Here is a 7,036-nt window from a genome sequence, read left to right as displayed (position 1 = left end):
CCATATGAATGATTATTTCAGATCAAGTTTTCAAACATCTCACAAAATTTCCTTACTTCCTTCCAAACCAGAAAAATGCAGGTGTGAATCTAGTGTGTACCTTTCTCTTAAATTTAGAATCCATGTTTAAAATGGGATTCTTAACAGTAGATAAGCATCCATGATTACTAAAGAAGGGATTCTTAAGTTGCTCATTAAATCTTAGATTTTTCTTTTGCCCAATTATAAAATCACAAGTCACAATCACTTTAAAAATTGTATAATAAATTGTGCTGTATCTCCCTCTAAACAAAAAGGGAGTTGTACTTTATGCCTTCACTTTATGCTACAGCGCCTAGCACAAAAAAAAAAAAAGAATTGTTACAAACATTTAAAATATACTGTGCTCGCTTCAGCAGCACATAAACTGAAATTGGAACAATACAGAGAAGATTCGCATGGCTCCTGCATGAGGATGACATGTAAAAAGTTATCCTCTCTGGGAATGATGATAAGCCCCTGACAAATGCCAGTTCCTTTCCCCAGTCCAAAGAGCTGACCTACATGCTCCCTGCTATTCCCTGGGCTCATCAGGATTTCCCTATGGATCTTCTTTCTTTCATATTTTCATCTGCCTCCTAGTACCCAGACATCTCCAGCAGAGCAGAGACACTGCCAGACTGGTGGTCTGCGCACACGTTCTTCTTTACTTGCCCCCTTGCCCCCCTGCCATCTCTTCCTCTCACCAAGACTCAAAAGGAATGTGTTCATTTTGCCAACAAGTCTCAGACACATTCACTTCAGCAAAGGGGTTGACTTACTTTATTCCCTGGTGGGAAAGGAAACATGACATTTTCCTCATTATTAAAGTTTTCTTGCTACAAAAGGAAAATTCAACATCCTACGAGCCCCAAAAGCAACTTTTAATTAAATGGCACTTTTTCTCCACATTTTAAAACTTTCTCTGCACATACACACACACACACACACACACACACACACACACACACACACAGAGGGTACAGGCAGTTTCTCACAAGGCTCTACACACCTCAGTTCTGCATTTGGGATCTAGCGTCATCTGCCCCTGCCCTACACCTTCTGCTTTCCCCATTCTACAGTCCTGCCCCGGCAATTGGGTTTCCTCGTCAAGGCTGCAAGCTTATGCCCTCAAGGCCTTTGGACTTGTGATTTCTGCCCTCATCCTCCCAGGCTTCCAAACCCAGCCCAGGTGCTCCCCCAGAAACCCTTCACCGACTACAATCTGCACAGTGATCCCTCTCTAACCCACATGGTATTTTAATGCCTATGTTTAGTGCCTATGTTTACATTTATTCAAATTTTTTCTAGCCTTGTGCTGCTCATTATTCTGTCTTGACTCTCCAACCAGCCAGACAGTGAGCTGGAGAGAGGGTGTAGGCTCTGAAATCAAGCAGCTGTTGCCTCTGGAGTCTAATTTCTGAGCTACGTGAGGCCCAGTTTCATTATTTGTAAAATGAAGAAATAAACACCCACCCCTTGCAAAGTTGAGAGTTGCTCTGAGCATTAAATGAGATCTAGCCTGTGAAATTTCGCCTTCTTGCCCTTCGCCAACTGTCTTCCTGCTCTCCTGAGGGCAGGATCCTATCCTACACTGGTTCCTGGGTTCACTGAATGCCGAGCACAGTAACACACACATGTTACGGGAGCAACTGTGAGAGCACAGAATTAACAAAGAGCTGGAAATATGATCTCAGTTGGCGAGGAAATGAGACAGATCTTTAACCACTCAAAACCGATGTGCCACTAGAATTGAAATGTAAGATGAGATAGCATAAAAAAGCAGACCCGTCATGACAGACAGACCATTTCTATGCCTAGAAAGATATTTTATTAAACCACATAGAAAAGCAAATGTCTTGTTTCTAACACCTTTAGCAAAGGCTGCCTTGAGTCTTGCAGGGATATGCATTAAAAAGATGTTTTCTTCAGCCTTTTTAACTGAGTTCTGATTAGCTCATACCTTATATTAAATCACAGGCAGGGGCTTAAAATACTACCATCAGATATGAACCATATTTCTTCAGTTTCTAGGTGAGCACAAAAGTGCTGCACAATTCTGCTATGGTCATTTGCCAGCTATTTCATTCTTAACCTTAGAAGACAAGACAAAAGACGTCCTTAGTTTGAGCCCTATGAGCTACAGAGTGGGTGTGAGGAGAGTGAATGTCTCCAATTTGCACTATCCTAAAATTTCATATCACTAACCGGGGCGGGGGGAGAATGCCATCCGTTCACTTAAGAGGTTTCATTGAAAAGCAGAACACTTCTTTCTATTTACTTAAGCACAAAGCTAGAATATGAAGAAGCACAATAATTTCTAAACATGGTGCACATCTGGTCTGAAAACCACAATCAATTTACTGCTGCATCTGAAACATTTTCAGCGACTGTCATATAATATATTATCACACATTTCTAACAGGACATTTTCTTGGCACCAAAATAGACAGGTATATCTGTCAGTTCGATTTCTTGCAAACGAAAGAGAAAATTATTTGGCTCAGATGTCCATACTGTCTTTGGAGCAGTGTAACTATCCTATGAGAAGGGTATTAGTCAAAGATGCCAGGAGCTCAGCATTTACTTCCAGAGAGTGGAATTATTGGCTACACAGGGGGAAAAAAAAAAGATACATGCATGTAGGTATGCATCTTCCCTTTTTTCCCATTCCAATAGAACCATTTATTACATTTACTTGAAAGAGATGTACTACGGTCTTGTTAAGCCCATCTATCTCCCAGTACTATAACACTGGACTCTCTAATAAATAGAATCTTTTGATCTCTATGGCTCCTAGAGCAGAACTTTATTAAAAGTTTTATTAAAAAAATTAAAATGCAATAGAAATCACGTGAAAATGCTTAAAAGCTCTTTATTTTCACCCTAACCCCCTCATGGGCATTCGCAAGGAGAGTCACAATCGTATTGAATAGCCAGAGAGCCCCACGCCCAGTAAAGAAGGCTGCCAAAATATCCCAGTATTGGCCCCAGTGAAACCATTTACTGGCTCACCGTTGGCTGCATAATCTGCCTTTAAGCACTTTCTCCTCTGTAAAAAACCCAGAGCTCCTTTAAGAGCCTTGTCTCAGCATACAAAACTTTCAAGTGACTAACCCTTCCCTACCCAGCCCCTGAGCCCGTCACACCAGCCATGCAGATTTGACCTTTCCTGATGACCCACTCAAAGCACATTTCTTCTTGTTGGGCAGGCAAAAAAATGCATAAAGGCAAGATTATCTGATCTTTGACAAGGTTCATAAATAGACTGGACATTGTCAACCCTCTTTCATACTTCTGAGCCTTTGCCTGTGTTATTCCCTCCACCATGAATGCAGCGGCTGACTCTGCCTGGTGAATACCTCATCATGCTTCAGAACTCAGTTCAACGAGGACTTTTTGGTGACACTTTCCCCTCCCTTTACTGAATTAGGTGGCCCACTCTCTGGTAGGAGATGGAGCATCCCATGCAACCCTCCTCCAGCTCCACCCCACCATACGCCAGTAAAATGCAGGAGGGGACATTATGTCTGTCTTCCCACCAGCCTGCAAGCTCTTCTGCACAGGACCTTCACCTTCCTGTGTCGCCAGCACCTAGGACACTATCTTGCATAAAGAAGGTCTCCTCAAATATAAAGAAGGGAGTCCTCAAATTTACTGAATGAAAAAGCAACAGCAGCAAGCCAGAAAAATCCAGACTGTGCCAGAATGGTTAACGGCTTCGCTTGGTTCTCTACGAGCAAAAAAGAGAATCTCGGAAAAGGGCAAAGTCAGAGTTTTCAGATCTTCCAACCACAAGAGCTGTTAGTAAGGAAAATTCAACTGATCATATGGAGATAAAGGAGGGGAGTGTATGCTTTTACAACTGGGCCTGCAGTCTTGCTGTGAGAATTAGAGAAATACAAAAGAGATAGGGAAAAGCACCCCAGAGAAGGGAACTTTTGGGATACTAGTGAAAAACAGATGAAATTATGAGCACTCAAAAACTATAAGGACAGTATCAAGGTAAAGAAAAAGAAGCCAGGAAGGGGGTAAGTCAGATAAGGAAGGATGGGGAGGAACATAAGGTTTATTATAGAAATATTACAGAACCTTGAATGGGAAAAGATTTCTTGACTCTAAAAAGAAGTACATCCATGAAAAATCTAGAAAGACTCTCCGAATGTCAGCCAATAAAGGAAGAAACCAGTGGGCAGACTGCTTGAGGCCCATAACATAAAGCAAACCCATCTGTGTGGAGTTGAACTGAACAAAGATGACTGCCAGATGAACAGACATGAGGCTGATTCTGTACTCACGGCCTAGATTCACACAAAACCCCCAAAACTTTCAGAGAGCCTGGCGAGCTCAAGCAGAGGCACACATGGGACTGCAGGAACCCACAATCTGCTGAGCACAGGAGCACACTACGTTCTGCCCGCCTTGGTGACGGGATCCGTAAAGCAGCGCAGGTGTGTTTGCAGGAGAATGTCTAACAGCAGCTGAAATAACCAAAAACAAAGTGGTGAATGGCTGCCCTGGGCCAATCTGGGGACAAATTGCAGACCTCTCCAACTGCTGGAGAATTCTACCATCTCTCCTGAGGTGCCCCTTGAAAAGGCTAAGTGGAAAGGTAGAGCCTTTTAAAATTTTATGTGGTTTCTAAAGCATCTTAATTTTTAATAAAAAGTTCTTAATAACATTCTGGATAAAAGACTCTGGTACTTACAAGATCCTTTTTATAATGCCAAACTCTTTGTGCAATATATGTATATATTTTTAAAAAGACCACGGTTTGGCAAATGCTGACGGCCTTTAACACTTACGATTATTCTCCTTCCGTTTACTCTACTGCTTGATGCTGTGGCCAAGAGCAAATCCATCCAGTTCTCTGCCCTGACTTTGCTTCATTCTGAGGTGAAAAATTTAAAGTGAAGTGTAACAGAGAGGTAATTTCCAACAGCCTTAGCCACTGAAAGTGTTCATCCAGCAGATACGGTTTAACCCTGGCTTCTGACACACATACCAAAGGCCCACGCACATCTAGAAACAAGTATCTAAGGACATTTCTAGGGCTGATGGCTATCTGGGTATCAGCAACTCCAACGAGATAAGCACAGAATAGAATCCTAGCATTCTCCTGGCATTTGCTTAATCCTTTACAATTTACAAAGTGCCTTCTTTGAGCCTCAGAGAAGTTATATGATTCACCCAGAGTCCATGGCTCGGTGCCACAGCCAGAAGCTCCATGGGCTTCCTTCCTGCAAGTCCAGGCTGTGGGAGCATTCTGACTAGAACACTGTGGCCAGAATTCATTTAGCAATGAAGTGTAGTGATTAACAGCTCAATTCTGGAGTCATTCAGAGAAGCAGACTATAAGCTAGATGGATGCAGGGAAAACTGCCAAAGTTAAGACATCAGCCGAGGATGGACTAAACACAGTATTCAAAGGACAGCCTAGAAACCTGCCTCAGCCCCTGAAAGAGGTGGTACCAGGGCATCACCAGGAATGGGTAGTGGGAAGCCATTTGGAGAAGGCCAAACATTTTAGGAAGAGAAAACTATATTTCATGCAACCTAAGCATTAGCAAATTGCAGAAAGCTCAGACCTACTACAGTAGGTAAACATGTCATTTGCTTAGAAAGTGAGTCACTTGGTTTCATCTTGTTAGCTTTTATCAAGAGGGAAATGTAAGAAGTATTGGAGAGAAAGGCAAAGTTCCCCCCAAGACCAAATCCCATGAAAGCAATGGATTTTTCCAAGCCATTAGTATCTGATCTGTGAAGCTAGATTTTCTTTTAGTTTCTTAAATTCATGTTGTGGGTTTCAAAACTCTCTTTTCTGAATTCAAATTTTGACATGTCTTCCAGGGAATAAGAAGTTACCAATATCCACACCAAACCTGAGGTATTGAAGGTTACATTTATTCATGTTCACATTTATTCACATGTATGGAGCTTGATTCATTTTCTAAGTGAAAGACATACTGATCCTACTCTGTAATTTAGCCTTTTTGTACTTCAAGGTTCTCATCTGTAAAGTAGGAAAAAGAATAGTACCTGCTCATGCGTTGTCACGAGGATTAAATAAATCAATGTACATAAAATACTTGGCATAGTGGCCAGCATAATAAATGACAAGTAAATGTTAGCCATTATTCATATTCCAATGAGTGCTTTGGTTTCTATAAATCATAAAAAGTGATCCTTGAACACACGCGTGCAAGAAGTTTCCAGTGGTTTGTTAGGTCTATGAAATTTGATCTTCCTTGCCTTTCTTGGCAGGAATCTTAACTAGCTAAAGTTATTGATCCAGGTAGCAAGACCCACACCTCTACATGACTGTTTCCACTCACTGAAAATTTCCAAAAAGTAATCATTTCAGGCTGAAATTGTCCATGGTTGGTCTCAGCCCAATGGAAACTCACTTGCATTGGAAGATGGGAACAGAATGCATCCCCTGATTTTCAATGGCTGGAGTTAAGGAACAACTAGGCTTTTTTCTATCCCAAAATAATATCTTGTAGCTGAACTTTTAAAAATCACTAAACATTATAAGTTTAAGCTTCCCTTAGCCCTGAATACAATAAGTGACCACCTGCTTTAAAGCTCCTGTTATTCTTAAGACTTTTTAAACCTCCTTTGAGACAAAGCAGTACCAAGTAGAAAGTGTTTTCTTTTATGTCCAAGTTTTTCAGCTGAAATACTCTAAATTTTAATAGTTGCTTCTCTGTATTTTCTCTTTTAACTTCGTAACATATTTTGCAGCTCCAAGGAGCTGTTAAAACGATTTTGAAAGGTATTTTTAACATAGATTAAATGCCAAGAGCCCTCCATTCTACCCACCAGACATATGCAGCCCACAAGTCCTCCTCTTCATGATGCCAAGAAAGTCGGACCCAGTGTTTGGAAACATCGGTTTCTCAGCCACAGACTGACCAGGGCCTGCAGCTTATGTGTATACCCAGCCCCTTGCCCAGCGCCCAAGACAACGGATGGGTGAGTGGGTGAATGTACAACTGGGCATTGTGTGGACCAG

General features: G+C 41.6%; 1 pseudogene; it reads left to right on the top strand.

The window, feature by feature from the left end:
• Positions 1 to 382: 382 nt before the first annotated feature.
• LOC116877407 lies at positions 383 to 481 on the top strand (annotated as a pseudogene).
• The last annotated feature ends 6,555 nt before the right edge of the window (positions 482 to 7,036 follow it).

Source organism: Lontra canadensis, unplaced genomic scaffold, assembly GCF_010015895.1.
Source record: "Lontra canadensis isolate GAN:19392208 unplaced genomic scaffold, GSC_riverotter_1.0 scaffold51, whole genome shotgun sequence".
NCBI lineage: Eukaryota > Metazoa > Chordata > Mammalia > Carnivora > Mustelidae > Lontra > Lontra canadensis.
Note: the sequence above shows the minus strand (reverse complement) of the source record. Positions and strands in the feature narration are given on the sequence as shown.